The following is a 15,865-nucleotide window of genomic DNA, read 5'->3' on the forward strand; positions in this document are numbered from 1 at the left end:
GACATTCTGTGATTATGTTTGAGCCGGGCATAATAGCGTTATCGCACTTGCATTGCGCTGTGGATGATAGCGGCTGTTCTGAATGTGCAGTTCGGTTAGTTTGTTAGTTTGGGTTGTGCGATCTGTTTGTGTAGTTTAATTTGGAAATCAGTAGTGTTTTCTATTGGAGGGCGCGGAGTGGAGGGCACTAATCAGCTCTTCAAGTTTATTGTCATGTTATGTGAGGCGCCTTTTCACTGACGCTGTAATTAAGGCGTTAAGGGCAGTATAAGGACGAAAGTTAGAGGGACGAAATCGTGCCTGTGTGTCCCTAGCGTCGGGATTGGCCGCTATGCGTGATCCTAACAAGAAAGCACTTGCAGAATGCGAAGAATTTCTGTCTGCGCACCTTGCCGATCTCCGCAATAGAGCCGTCATTGTGGTATTTTAGTCTCCCGTTAAGCAAGAGTGTTGCAGACAAGGGAACAGGTTCAAACAGGCTTTATTTTATTATTCAGTACTAGTGCGGTATCCCAAAAGGTGAGGTCAAGTGCTCGCCCTATTTTCTTCCCTCGCGCTACAGCGCACTGACAGAATTTTGCGTGCACCATACCATGCTTTTATCGTTTGCGCTTCAGGTTCTCGATTGCGTTTTCCCCCCTTTACCCACGTGATGGGTATTTCATGGTATTACCGGGTACCAGATGTGTCCATATATTGTGTCCAATATATGAAACGGCCAAATTCGATTTTATTTGACACCTCAAATGGTAGCAATGTATTGAGTCCCTTGTAGCTTTGTGCTTGTTATCAATCTTACTATTTGGCGAATGGATACAGCATGTACGCTGCATAACTCGCTTGTGGATACTCCGTACGTGAGTCGAGTATGCCCTTGGTATAAAATAACTTGTATGCTTTAGGTAGTACGATTGTTTGCAGTTTGGGACATGTGTCGCAATGTACGCTGTGCGCCTTCGCGCTTTACTTCGTCGGCGGCCTGCCGAGTTCGTGCGGGTGCCATGTGTGCGCATGGAGTTCGCGAAGCGCTCTCGCAGTTTATATATATATATATATATATATATATATATATATATATATATATATATATATATATATATGTGTGTTCTGTTCGCGCGCTTCGCACAACAGGGCATGTCGCAGTTCTTTGTCCTTGTGCAGCACATTTTCCTAGCGTACGTCTGTGCATTATTTGATACCGGTTTCACACGAGGCTTTTTTAGCCGCTATCCAGTCCGTTAGAAATCGAATTTCTCGGCCGTCATTGGCTCCTCTGCGCAAGCTACGAGAGTGAGCCAGTCACATTGATAATTTCGATCCGGATCGGGCTTGATCGCGATCGAGAGTGGTCGTGTGACACCGGTTTTACACATGGCTCCCACATAGGGAACACTTTAAGTTCAATGCTACTGAGTGAAGAGCAAGTGCATATATATGCCAGTGGTGGTATGTGGGCAAGTCTTTCTCGTGAAGCCAATACTTGTGCATTCAAAACATTTCAATTACCAGCGTAGTGGATCTATGTGTCTACTTCGACAAAATGGAGCACCAGCGCAGATATCTGGGCATACCTGTCCAGGGCAGCAAGTGTGTCTACATTGAAACCACTGCCAGCATGTGCGGCAGTTCTATTTCCAGCAGCGGGACTGCACAATAATCAGTAGGGTGCTCTCAAGCTCTTTATCTATGAAGCTCTGCCTGGACGGTGTGCCAAATATTTTTGGACGTGAAAGTGGGGGTGACTTGGTAAACATCAGTGGAACTGTGCGTGGACTTTTTGGCAATTGTTTTTGGATGTGAAAGTTTTGGTGAACTGGCAAACAATTTGCTCTGGGCTACATGTGTTAAACGTTTTTCTCATTTAGAGTGCTTTTTTTTACTTTAGGAGACTGGAGATGTGCGCAAAGTGTGACATGTCAGTGTGCTAATTAATGTATTTGCTGGTTTGCAAATTATTCGTTGCAACTTTGTTTTCGCCAGAGAGGTACAACTTTGCCTCTTGTAAAGGGCTTTTTAGATAAAACACTTACTATTTATTATGACCATTGCTTCCTTTGTTACACAAATGCAGCTTCCAGTGCATTCCAGTTTATTTCCATGTTTATGTAGGTTTCTAATATGAGGCTTGCGTATTCATTTCTCACGTTCTGGAGTGGCAAGATGCAGCATTACTGTCTCATCGTTCGCTGTACTACAGTAGCGTTCACTTGTTACACTGAATCCCCCATTTAAGTATTCTGTACTAATTTCACTTTATTGCTTTTTTGTTGTATGGTTATTTTTTCTCGCCATTACCTTCTTTGATATATCCTAAAGGCAATATTCCCAATTTCGCATTGTTCGTATTTTTTTTATTTTTGTCACAGGATTGTTTTATGATGGTATGCCGTGGTATTTCTTTTTGTGCTCTTTTCAAGCTTCTAGCTGATTGGTAACATCGCTTGGAGGCACTTACCATCCGATTCATACTCTTGCATTTTTCAGTCTACTTCTTCCATTCGCTCCGATGTCACTTCTGCATAACTCTAGTCCATCTAATAGCACGTGCACTTTACTATGATAAATTAGACACTTTAGTACACTCCAGATTTTTCTGTTCAATTTTGTATGTGTACTTGGAATTTTGTTTATGTACTAGTGAATGTTCACTTTCGAGTTCATTACGAATTCTTTCTGCGACTTTTGCCATTGTTGATATACTTTTACTTCTATTTGCATTTCTCACACAGTTTGTTCGAACCTTGCATAAGCATTACATTTTAATAAAGTGTTTTTGCTTTGTCACAATGTTCTCATTTCATGCACTCTTGGCATGAAGGGCTTGGTCTGGCCACCTGCCAAGACGTGGCCATTTGTTCTTTGCAGGATGTCATTCCCATTGTGGGTGTAAGCATCTTAGATTACTAAAGGCGGTATTAAGGATTTATTATTTCTAACAGGCTCATTTTCGTGCGACTTGGTCGAGGATGCGCCGGCCATGCGGGTAACAGTGCTTGGCACTGCGCCATGGCTCTTAGAGTCGACACCGACGCTTCTACTCATCTAGGGCGCGATTGGAGATGGTTGTTCGAAACGCCCGATCAGTTTCACCTCACGCGATTGGCCTAGGCCGTGCGGCTGACGACATCTGCGCGGCATAGGCCAGTCGCGTGAGGCGAAACTAAACGGGTGTTTTGAACAACGATGCCTGATCGCGCCCGTCACCCGCGAAAGTTAGCTTCAGATGATCGTAAACCTTTCAAGACCGCTTCTAGACCAGCTTTTTGATAACGTCCTAAAAACGTTTAGAAATTGGTTACGAATAGTTTTGGCAAAGGGATTACTTGTGTCTTTCCCAATCCTATTTCTAGACCAGCTTTTCGAATACGTCTTGCAGACCTGTTCTAGATCGTCTCAAGAAAGCAATTAAGCCGGACATTAGCAGAGATATACGACGTTTTCCCGCCGAAGTTCTCTCATTCGTGTCTTCTTTAACCCGTTCTTATCGTCTTGGATAAACGCTACGAAAACGTTACGTATCTCTTTTGTGCTACCTTTGTCTCGCTCTTGAACCTAGGCACGAAAGTGACATTGGACCACGAAGGACTTTTACACGTTGGTTCTGTCGGCATCGAAGGGCTTTGACAATTCAGCGAGACCAAGCTCAGCACCACAGTACTGCTACGTGAAGCAAGCGAGTAACCCGAAACTGTGGCAGCAAAGCGCATGTGTACTCGAAGAAACTCCTGCTGCAGAAGAACTGGAATCGATAGGCGTGTGCTTTCGGCTGCAAGGGCGGCACGCTTTTCTGGCGACATCGTTAGACTTCGCGCGAATAGAAATGTTTTAATGGAATTCATAGCTTTCTGGAAACTTGTTCGTAAGACGCACCTGTTGCTACCCCAGCGCCATATTCGGATGTCATCGGTACATAAAGAGATTTCAACCGCCGTGAGAATGCACCTCTCCAGTCCAATTAGAGAGACATTAGATACCGTCGGATTTGAAACACCGCACTGGGAAGCTCCTCGATGCAGTGTGTGCGGAGCTGTATCACGAGAAGATATCGACACGGACAAGCACAGAGTTTCAACTAAATCTTTTCTTGAGTCAGAGGCATTATTATAAGGAGTTCACGGCTCATGTGCAATGAAGCAACAAACCAAAAGAAAACCATTGAGACCAGGTGAGCACGTATCTTTGTTGCTTCATTGCGAATGTGTAGTAGACTCTTTATATTTACGCCTCTGACCGAAATAAAATTCTGTTGAACGTTTGGGCTTGTCCGTGTCGGTATACTGTCGTCGCCAGTATTTATTTTAACAGAACACGCTCTGCACTGATTAAGATGATCATAGCGGCGACCTGTATAAGGGATGCATTGAAGCACCCCTGCGAGCGCGAGATCGAGCAATGCCTTCTTTCTTTAATTTGGACAGCATGGTTGTCGGGAGCGGCTTTTCCCCGTTGTCTTATCACTTGAGTATGTGAAACCATCTAGCAAAAAGAAAAAGGCATAGGTTGCGAACCAGCACGCGAAGAAAGCCACAAGAGACCAGTGCAGTGATCTTATCGCACAACTTGAAAAAAGTATTCAACAGTTATAATGAGAATTTACATTCCAGTGCCCCTTGCAAGCTGTGTACTGTGTGTAGTCGAGTGGAAGAACACGATAGACCCCAGTGCACCACCTATTGTAAAACAAGGTTTACAGACCGTACGGAGAACGTCATTTCCCAGATACGACTTAGCTGTGCTTAGGTGTCTGTAGGACAAACGGAACAGTGTTTCAATGATCCAGCACGTTAGTACTGCAATAACGTGAAGAATGGGCATGAAAGGTATTTAGCGAGCCCATTAGAATAAGAGCGCGTGCACTCCCATGTTTTAGAAGACGATGTTTCCAGGGAAACTCAAATCTAGAGAGAGAAATTATACAGGCATTATGTATAATAGAAACTGTAGCCTGTAGCCTGTTGACGGTAGCTTCGTAATATGTCTTTGGTGGAATCAGAAAAATAAATACACATTTTGCATGACGGAGAATGACTGCCATGTGCATGCCTTCGTATGCGCAGGTCAATACAGGGATGGATATATAAAGGCTAGAGTTCTTGAAATAGCAATTCGATTGGTGGCCCGCTTGTGTTCTGAGGTATCTGTGCGTCCTTGGGTCAATAGCGCCATTTGAGTGTAATTATCTGAATTGAAATATTTATTCCGTGCAGCCTGTTACCTTCGTAGTATACGCATCGCTCTCCGTAAGCGTTTTCCGCAAAAAAATTAACACGATTAGTGAAAATCCTTCTTTAAGCCAAACAGCAATAGTTCATGTAATGTCGCACTCAAATGAGGTTGTCGCTGCCGCATTTCTTATTTCTTCCGAACCATTTCTGTCTGCAGTATGGTCAACATCTTAAAAGAACATTATTTAGTGCTCGTGTGACAGGAAGTTCGAAGGTACTATATAACATGGAATATGTTAGAATGGAAAATAATATAAAGATCCTATGGAAAATTGCTTAAACGCTTTTTCTTTCTTTCCTTTCAGATAAAATGTTGGAATGAAGAACGCGGCTGCGACGTTGTTTTGCCTGCATCAGAGTTGAACAAGCATTTTTGCAGTGACTGTGAGCACCACGCTACATCGTGCCCTAAATGTTCAAAGCTGGTGCTGCGTAGTAATGTGTCCGCGCATTTACAGAGCAAATGCCGAGACTACGCGGTGTCTCTGACGTCCGGTGTTGTAGAAAAGTCACACAGTGAAGAAAAAGCGATGATGATGGCTCGGAATGAAAGCTTAGACGTGGGAGTTTCTGACATAAAGCACAGGCTAGATGAAGTTATTAATGGTCACACTGTCCAAAATGACCGGCTAAATGATATATCACATTGCATAAACACGGTCAAAGAAGCACTGCTACAAAGGCCAAGTGGAAACAGTTCGTTGGATCACCTTACTTCACAATGTACAGTTACGTTATCTTCAGTTAGAGAAGTCGAGAAAAGATTGATTGACCACAGCGAAGAGACACGTGTGCTTTTAGGCACCTTAACGGATTCAATAAAAGAACTGAAGGAAGTGTTGCAGGACACCGCAAGGACATTCGCCATAAACTGTGTGGGAAGCGTTGCTGGTATTGGTGGAGTGAAGGACACTGAAAAGAAAGGAGGAGATAGCACATTGCATAAAGAGCTGGCCTTACACACAATAAATATTAACCGATATGAGTTCATGGCTAAGGGATACGAAGCAATGAAAAACAGAGCATATTCTGAAGGCCATCATATTTGCTCGGAAAAAAATATATACCTATCTGGCTATCACGTGTCGCCAGGAGTGTACTTCAAGAAAGCGGGAGATCACGTGTTACTGTATCCTCGTATTCAGCTGCACAAGGGTGTGATCGACGAATTTCTTCAGTGGCCTTTCAGTCAGATCATTCGGGTGACCGTCAAGCATCCGTCCCACAGCAAACAGTGCCAGAAGGTGTGGAACACTAACAGTAGCCTTGAGTTCTTTGGAAGACCCGGAGAAATAGACAACGATCGCGCTTACGCCACATCCACTTCATTTAGCCTAAATAATCTTGAACGTGAAGGGTACGTCTCGGAGGACATGCTTCACGTAGTGTGGGAGCTTCTTCCGAAGCCCGTAGCAGAATGAATGAGGGGAATTTTGCGTATTTCATTAAATACACATGCCGTTTTGTTTCCTAGAAACAAATTTCCCTCTTCCAGATGCCTTAGTTGACAGCAAAATAAAGCTTCGTTCTTTTTTCAATAATTTTTCAATGTGTGCTTATCTACCCGACATCGCTTTACTGTGAGTGTATAAAATTCCCTTTCAACTGTGTATTGTTCCATTCAGAACTGTATGTGTCGGTGACTCGCAGGAAGAGAGAATTCAAAATATTCCATCATGGGTGATATTTGCTGTTGATATATATATATATATATATATATATATATATATATATATATATATATATATATATATATATATATATATATATATATATATATATATTAGCCAAACTTCAAAAACGTTAGAGACGATGCCTTCAGGGCTGCAACAAAAAGCTTGCATTTCTGGCGAAACAATCCGTGCGTGTTAATTGAATTCCTATCGCGTAGACTTGCTTAACTTACAGGTACTTTGTTTTATTTCGCGATGTTAATTTACGGCACACATACAAAGGGGAATCATCTTGAGAACATAGTCATTGTGTTAGCTGTACAATTATTTAAAGATAGATAATTCTGGCTGATAGCACAATTCTACCCTTGAACCAAATTACTCGACCAGGCTGACACGACATCTAGGAGCGACCAGATGTGGATTTGGTTAACTGTTTCACTAATTTCGCTTCTGGCTAGTTTATTTACAGCACATCTAATAATTTGCGAATTACAGCTATTTATAATTATAGCTATTATAGCGGTCTCATCCACGAATTCCGTGCATGGCACCCGTTTCGACATATGTGCCATCAACTTTGCGGTAAAAGTTGGTTTTTAAAAGGACGTTTAGAAGGCATAGTTGGTGCATATATAACATGATTTAGGATCGCAAAAGAAAAAGACGTGGCACGAAAGAAAGCGTGAACAGCGGACAAGGGCTACTGTTAACTTTTTTTTATTCCATAGCGTCCTCATGAAAAGTGCAATCGCGATCAAAAACACGCGGCCCACACCTCCGGGCGCAGCAAGCGGCTGCAGGGCCACACCACGGCGCTGCTGCATCACGGGTCTAAAGCCCTTACATCGGGCGCCCGCTGTGAGAGTACATCGAATAACGAGAAACTTCACCCTCACCCTCCTACGGCCGCTTCACCCGCTTGATAAATTTCAAGTGCGGCGTTCACCTGTTACGCAGCTGACGTTCAGTTGTAAAGAGGGCTCGTCTGCGCGCTTGCCTCCCTCCCTGCACTGGCGCATAGGAGTGGCAAGCAAAGCGCCACCACTTTGTTGGTGTCAACGCCCGTCCTGTCTGATGTTCCGTTTTCCTTTGAGGCGAAATGTAAGGCAATGCGAGTGTCGTTACTAGGCTCACATAGCAGAAACCCTCCGAACCTGCTAGCCGCGCCCGAAAGCATTCCGCCGCCGCCGTGCCAAGGACTACGGCAACACGGCACACCGGAACGCCTACAGTACAAGCAAGCGCTTCTTTGATATGCCGGAAACACGCATGCCTCCCAAGACATTGGATTAAGGGTGGGGTGTGTTCGGTTAGTGGTGGATTGCGTTGGATTGAGGATGCATGGTTGGATTGAAGTGGATTAAGTCGGATCACGGTGAATTATCGTGCATTAACGGCATATTTCATAGATTGGAGTGTACTTAGAGAGAATTAGGTAGGATTGGGGCGAATAGAGGTGGTTGACGTTGGATTACGGCTGCATAACGTTAGATCAAGGGCGGACCATGGTGGATTACGTTGGAGTAGATTGCACTGAATTGAGGGCGAATTCCTTTGCAATACGGTGCATTCTGATAGGTTGCGGGCTATTAAGGGTGAATTATTTATTTATTTATTTATTTCAAAATACTGCAGGCCAATGTGGTGGCCCAAGCAGGTGTGGGTTACATCCAACATGAATGTACAAAACATCAGACAACAAAAAGCAAGCAAGAAAGAAAAAAAAGCAAGAAGAAAAAATAGAAAAATAAAGCTTAAGAGAGAAGGTGACACTCCAACTCAGCGAGAAAATTATTGGAACAAAAATATCAGACGGAAAAGAATTCCATTCTTCCATAATTCTTGGAAAATAACTGAATTTGAAAGATTTTGATCGGGCAAAGATTGGGGTTAGTGCAAATTCATGGCCATGGCGTGTGCGTCGTGCTGTGAGGGGTTTTATACCGTCAGGGAGATCTATTTTTATGTTACCAAACATACAATTATAAAGAAATGAAAGGCGACTAAACTTTCTGCTGGCTTCTAGAGTAGAAATACAGTTTAATTGCATTAGGTTGGATGGGGAATCAAGTCTACGATATTTGCCAAATATAAACATAACAGCCTTTCTGTTAATACGTTCAAGTTGCATGATATCTTTCTTTAAATAGGGATTCCAAATGATAGAAGCATACTCAAGCTTAGAACGAACACGCGTATTATAAGCTAAACGCTTTGTTTGCGAGGGTGCGAATTTCAGCTTTCTTTAATAGCAATAGCATGTAATGGGGCGGATTGAGGTGTATAAGGCTTGATTACGCGCTAATGCACTGTTGCCTTCACATATGGAGACACAGAAGCGTAGGTGTCCTCTTTCATGTGAAAAAATTTGATTTTGAATTTGCTGAAAAAAGAACTGTACTACCGACAAGCCCGGCACTCTTTCTAGTCTGAAAAAAATGTAAGGGCGATCAATCAGTTTGATGCGAAGAAGTTGCGATAACATGCTGTCTTTCTTCACTCGTTCATGTATACGAATCTTCATTTGATAATCTTCCACACATATACCTCACTAAATTCTGATTCCTCATTACTTCCAGCAATCCTGATTGGTCCATTGGGGATCACGTTACCGCACTGACGTCATCACTCTCTCGACCAATTGTGATTTCAAATGTGGCGCCGTTATGTGATTGACCAATTGGGAGTCATGTGATTGAATAATCATCGCCCTCTCGATAAAAAGCACTTTCAAATTTCGTGCCATCCCGTCACTGGCCTATTGCGGACCACATCACTAACATAGCGTCATTACCAGCTCGATAATTGCAATTTGAAATTTGGCGGTGTTCGCGCCACTCAGCGCCTCATCACCTCCTGTTATGCGTGGCCCGGCATCAATGCAGATGTCGGCCGCTGGGCACGAGAATGTCAACGCTGCCAACGTGCAAAAACGACTTGCCACACCAAGTCACCACTTGAACCCTTCCGTCCGCCTGACTCTCGCTTTGACCACGTTCACATCGACATTGTCGGTCTGCTGCCTTCATCGCGTGGTAAACGATACATCCTCACCTGCGTGTGCGTGTGTGTGTGAAGTGATTTAAGAGGAGACGAGTGTAGCGCCGTAACTGTCTCTCACAGGAGGACACCTCAACAGCACTGCACGGGGAAGGGGAAATGGGGTGAAAAACATGGAGAGAAAGACATGAGGAACGTGGTAAGGGCAAAAAAAAATAGAAAATGCGAGTGCGGGGCTCAGAGCCGCGCTCTCAAGTGCGTCGCATTGCAGTAGTCCAGCAGTGCCGAAAGAGCGTGCTTCGCGATGGACGAGTGGGCTGCAGGGAATAGCTGCGCGGTCGCCGTATCGCAAGTCAGTCCCAGTCACCGATAGACTGTACACAAGTCCGTGCGCTCCACATCGAAGGCAGCGCAGTGAAGTAGCAAGTGGTCGAGCGTCTCCAAATCGGCGCAGTTGCTGCACGCGGGGCCGCCAATTCCCTGCAGCCTGTGTGTTCTAGCAGCCGTCTTGTAGCAGCCGACGCGCAGGCGAAGCAGGAAAGAGCGGTCCGCCCGGGAGAAGTCCACGCGGGGGGAGGAGTCCAAGTGACGTACCTGCGGCGACGCGCTGGTCCGGGTGCTGCGCAGGAAGCGTTCGCAGAATGGTTGTTTTGGCCAAGTCGAAGCCGCTGACCGAGGTGGCGAGGGGGAAGCGCAGGGAGTGAGCATGCTTTGCGAGAGCGTCGGCGGCTTCGTTCCCTTGCAGGCCGATGTGCGAAGATGCGACCCATTGCAACGCCAAATCGCACCCTGGCTGACGCGATGGCGGAGCTTTGAGCCGACGCTCTGCACCAACGGAGGTCCAAGGTAATCCTTCGCCAGCATACACAGTGCCACGCGCGAGTCTGAAAGGATCGCGGCTGAAACAACACTGCACTCTTGAAGCAGGAGATCAGCTGCTAGGTCGATCGCAGCAAGTTCGGCCACCGTCGACGACGACACAACACGAAGACGGCACTGCCGTGTAGCGCAAATATCCGGCGCCGTGCACGCTGCCGCACCGGAACCATCACTCGTCACGGAGCCGTCCGTGTAAACGAGCAGCCGGACCCCTAGGCGCTCGTGCAGCAGTGCGGCCGTTTCCTGCTGCATAGCACAAACAGCTGTTTGGCGCTTGGACTTGACGCCTGGCACCGTGGTGTTTACATCGAGTAGCGCGGAGGCGTGCGGCGATACCGGCAGAGGTAGGAGCTGCGGCGTCGACGGGACGAGTGCGTTGAACTCGGTGGCACGCTGCCCCATGCCTGAGCCCTCGAGGGTGTGGAGGCGACAAACGAGGCGTTGTCCCTGTGGCGAACGTTGAAGGCGCTCGATGTGGTTCATCGCTTGCTTCGGTGCGCGAAGTGAGGGCGGCCAGTCTCCCGCTTCGGCGAGAGTGGCTTCTACTTGCGAGTTGCGAGGAAGCCCGTAAAGTTGGCGGATTACTGTGCGGTGCTCCATGTCGATGGCGTTCCAGTTCGTGGCTCTGGCGTTCGTGAGGGGAAGTGCAGAGAGTGCTCGCGTTGTTGCGACCGAGTTGTAAACTCGAAGCGCAAGTTGCGGTGTACAGCCACGACCACGGGCGAGCAGGGAGCGTGCGGCGCCAGCCACCTTCTTAGAATCCTTGCAGAGCTGGGAGACTGCGGCGTTAATGTTGACCCGGCAGTCGATGTCAAGTCCGAGATAGCGCACTTTTCTCTGCCATGGCAGGGGGCTTTTCAAGACAAGGCATTTCGAAGCGTGCACGAGCACGGGGGTGTACCAACAACGCCTCAGTTTTTGACGCCGAGAGCTGGAGCCCTATGCTGGCGAGATATTTATCGACGGCGTTGATCGCCGACTGCAGGGATTCTCGTACTTGGAAGCCGAGGTCCGTGGGCCCGCACGCGAACAGTGCAATGTCATCGGCGTAGATCAGCTTGCGGACTTCGTGGGCTGTCATCTTGGGGATATAGTCAGGTAGTGTTCCCAGAGCCAAGTTAAAGAGAAATGGGTTGATCACGCTGCCCTGGGGAACCCCGGAGGTCACGCTGCGAGGGGCACTGAGCGTGTCGCCAACTCGCACTCTGAGCGCGCGGTCACTGAGAAAGGCCGCGATGTAGTCAAAGAGGCGGCCGGGGACACATAGCTCACGGAGGGCTTGAATGATGGTGGTGTGAGGGAGACCATCAAATGCGCATTGCACATCGAGCAGCATGAGATATCCGGCTTCTTGGCGACTTGCTGCGTGCTCGAGCGTAGCCACGGCGTCCGCGAGTGAGTCAGCTGCTGAGCGCAGTCGCCGGAAACCACTCTGTTCAGGGGCGAAATCGTCGAGGGCGGAGGCAACCCACTCAAGGCGGCGTAAAGCCATGGCCTCCAGACTTTTGCCGTCCACCGAAGTAAGCGACACTGGGCGACAGGAGCTGACGCTCGTGGCAGCTTTGCCGGGCTTGAGAATAGGGACGACGATCGCCTCTGTCCAGTCAGCAGGACTAATGCCACTGCGCTAGACGCCGTTGAAGGCCTCGAGTAGGGAAGGGAGCTGCGCTGCATCGACGTTCCTGAGGGCCTTATGTGTTAGTCCGTCGGCACCAGGCGCTGAGCGTCGTTTACGCGTGTACAAAACAATGCGCAACTCACTGGGGGTAAACTCGGCCGAGCAAAGCACCTCAACGTGCTCCAAGATTGCCCTCGTAGGAAAGTAGCGCAGGGGAGCGAGGAGTTCAGCCTTGTTGTGCGGCGGTAGTTCGCAGGGTGCACTGACGGGGCGCACAGACGGTGGCGGTGGAGCGAAGGCATCGGCGAAGAGTTCGGCCAGTTGCTCTGTGCTCAAGCCCGTAGCCACCGCGATGGAGAGTGCAGGATGGCGAGGGATCTTGGGACGGAGGAGGGAAGCGAGAAGGCGCCAAAGGCGCGACTTGTCGCGAGTGTCCTCCATAGGAGCTCACCTCCGGCGAGGTCCGGCGAGGTCTCCGGTACCAGCCTCTCGTGCCTACCGCCGCCAGGAGACACAGGACACTGCCGCGCCTCCTGCCCAGACTACCGTGGATCAGCTGGTTGCAAACCTGCTGCTCATCATGGAAGCAGTCAGAACCATGCTGCCAGCTGAGCACCCGCTCCGACCCATGTACCTGCAGGAAGTGGCTTGCCATCAGCCAGCCAACCACCATGGCTGATCAGCCAGCAGCAAGCAAGGGTCGCCGCCGCCCGAGTGTTCTCCAGTGGAGCACTAACTCTCTGCGGCAGCGACACGCAGACCTTTCCCTGCATCTCTTGCAGAGCGACTCTGCAGGAGGTGTACGCGATGGCCGAGGACCTGCGAGTCCTGGGATACACCGGCTACTCAGGCGCCACCACCTGCACGACACGCGGCTGCACGGACGCGCCGTGCCTGGACGACGCCCACCAGCCCGGCAAGCCACGGAGAGCAATCTACGTTCGGTGCAACCTGGCCCACACTGTGGTTCGAATGGCCGACGTCGTAGGAGGGCCCGTGGAGTGTTGTGCTGTCACGGTGCATCTCGGCAGCCAAGACACGACCGCGGCGAGCATATAAATAAAAAGACCAGAAAAAGACCGTCATGGACTGGTCTCTGTTTAGGAAGCACTGCAGTGAGGCGGCCGAAAGCTTTCAAGATGCCATCGCGGAGTGCGCCCAGGCGGCTACCGTTCAGTGCTCTGCGCCACAGGACACCCCTACCCCGGATCTCCGCCTACTCAATCTCCGTGCCTCCAGGTGCCGCAAAAAGCGCAGAGCAATTCGGACAAGGAAGGCAGAGCACTGGACTGTATACAGACGAGTGGACGCCTGCTGTAGAAGACAGGCCCGGCGCAGGAGGAACCAGAGCTGGGTGAGGCTCTGCTCCAGCATCAAATACCGTTCAAGAGCCCCCCTAGCCTGGCGACTACACAAGTCACTCACCGGCAAGAAGACGAGCCGTCAACCCGTCCTCGCTGTGACCATCTCGCTACGAATCAGCGAAGAGGCCCTCTCGGAACTTCTGGCGGACCGGTTCGCCCCTCCCCTTGCCACAGAGTGCAGCCATCCTGCCGGTCGGACACCCCCCTGCCCAGCTGCCCACCTGTCTACACAGTATCCACCCTGCTTGCACGTCCAGCCGGGTCGCTGCCCTCTGCCAAGAGCCACTTGCCCTGCTCGCGCTCCAGCCGGCTCTGAGGCTAGGGAAACGCCGCAGCGAACCAGGACCAGACCGTGTAATGCCACAGATGCTCCGCAACCTGGCCGCCAGCGAGCAACAGCGCCTGTTCGAGCGCTTTAATGAGATCTGGCAGTCAGGGCAGGTGCCAGAGGCATGGCGCACAGCCATTGTGGCACCCATCGTCCAGGCCAGAAAACCGGCTAGGGAACTGTCATCCTATCGACCGATCTCCCTCACCTCCGCTGCCTGCAAGCTGATGGAAGCCATGGCTCTAGCACGACTGGACTGGGTGGCCCGTGCTTGCGGCTTCCTGGTACACCAACAGACGGGCTTTCGGCGGCGGCGGTGCACTGCAGACTCCATCGCTGACATGGTGTCCACCCCGGAGGACGCCAAGGCCGGCGATGACTTCGTGATGCTCTTGCTGATCGACGTACAAGGTGCCTTCGACAGCCTCCCTCACGCAGTTGTCCAGCAGGGCCCGGACCTCCTCGGCATCTGTGGCAACCTGCGGGAGTTCCTATCGTCATTCCATCACAACCGCACCCTCAGGGTACGTGTAGGTCAATCGAAGAGCACCCCCCATCCAGTCGCTGCAGGTGTACCTCAGGGGTCAGTGGTGAGCCCCTTCCTTTTTTGTTTTTTATTGTTTGTTTCACGGATTCTCTCCGTGTTGGGGGCAGAGGTAAAGGCAAGATGCCTGACAGAGCCGCTGCGCACCTACAGTTCAAGGCAGGATGACATATATTTCCCATACATATTTGTCAAACATATCTTCAACACACACCACACGGCAACGAAAAATTGAATTATTCAGAACACATTTCTCCAAAGCATTACTTTTGCTTCAACGGGACAGATTTCGAAAAAGCAGAAGATACATATGTAATAAGTATTATATAACAATAAAATTGGCTTACATCAGAAGTCAACAAAGAAGCAAAAACCATAGGATCACTGGCCCGAAAATAAACAGCATATACAGTAAATAGATCAGTACATAGAAACATTTCAGAAAAGAACGAAGATTTAGACTGATGTACAATGTAAATGCTGAAACAATGGCAAATATGATTTACAAGCGCTGGAAAAAATCTGTGACATAACTGAGGTTACATGTGTTATCAGAGATGAGCACAAGTTACTCAAAATGAAAATGCAATGTCACTGCCCACTAATAGGTTTTTACAGTCATTGTTGAATTTGTGGAAGGATTGTGTGTATTGTCGTTAAAGTGATCACTGTTTAATATATTGATCGTTTGTTAATTCTATATTTGCCTTCCGTAATTAGTTCTTGTGGCGGGCTTTAGATGGTGTGTTCTACGTATTGGGTATGAGGTGCAACTGTCGACAGGTATTGTGTGCAGCCTATTTTTATATATCCATTGGAGTAGTTTGAAATAATAAACGATCTGCTTTAAGTATGGTATATTTAATAAAGAGAGGTTCTGTTCGGAGTCCTCGTTGGTCACCCACATAGTTTTCACACATTCCCAATATTTTCTTTTGTACAATAATTAGTTTGTTGTAGCTTGGAGCTGTCGTAGTTCCCCAGACTATAATGCTGTAACTGAGTTTTGAATAGAAAAGTGAGTAGTATAATGTTGGTTTCAACCATCTGGGTAGCATATTTTGTATTTTATACATGCAGCCAGTAACTCGATATATCGCACTTTTTTATTGATTAACTTGAGTATTCCATGTAAGGTCCTCTGTAAACCATACGCCCAAGAACTTTTGCTCTGTAACTTGTTCCTGTAACGCGTCCTCCTAGTTCAGATGAACAGAGTAGGGGTCTCTTT

Source organism: Dermacentor variabilis, chromosome 11, assembly GCF_050947875.1.
Source record: "Dermacentor variabilis isolate Ectoservices chromosome 11, ASM5094787v1, whole genome shotgun sequence".
Classification (NCBI taxonomy): domain Eukaryota; kingdom Metazoa; phylum Arthropoda; class Arachnida; order Ixodida; family Ixodidae; genus Dermacentor; species Dermacentor variabilis.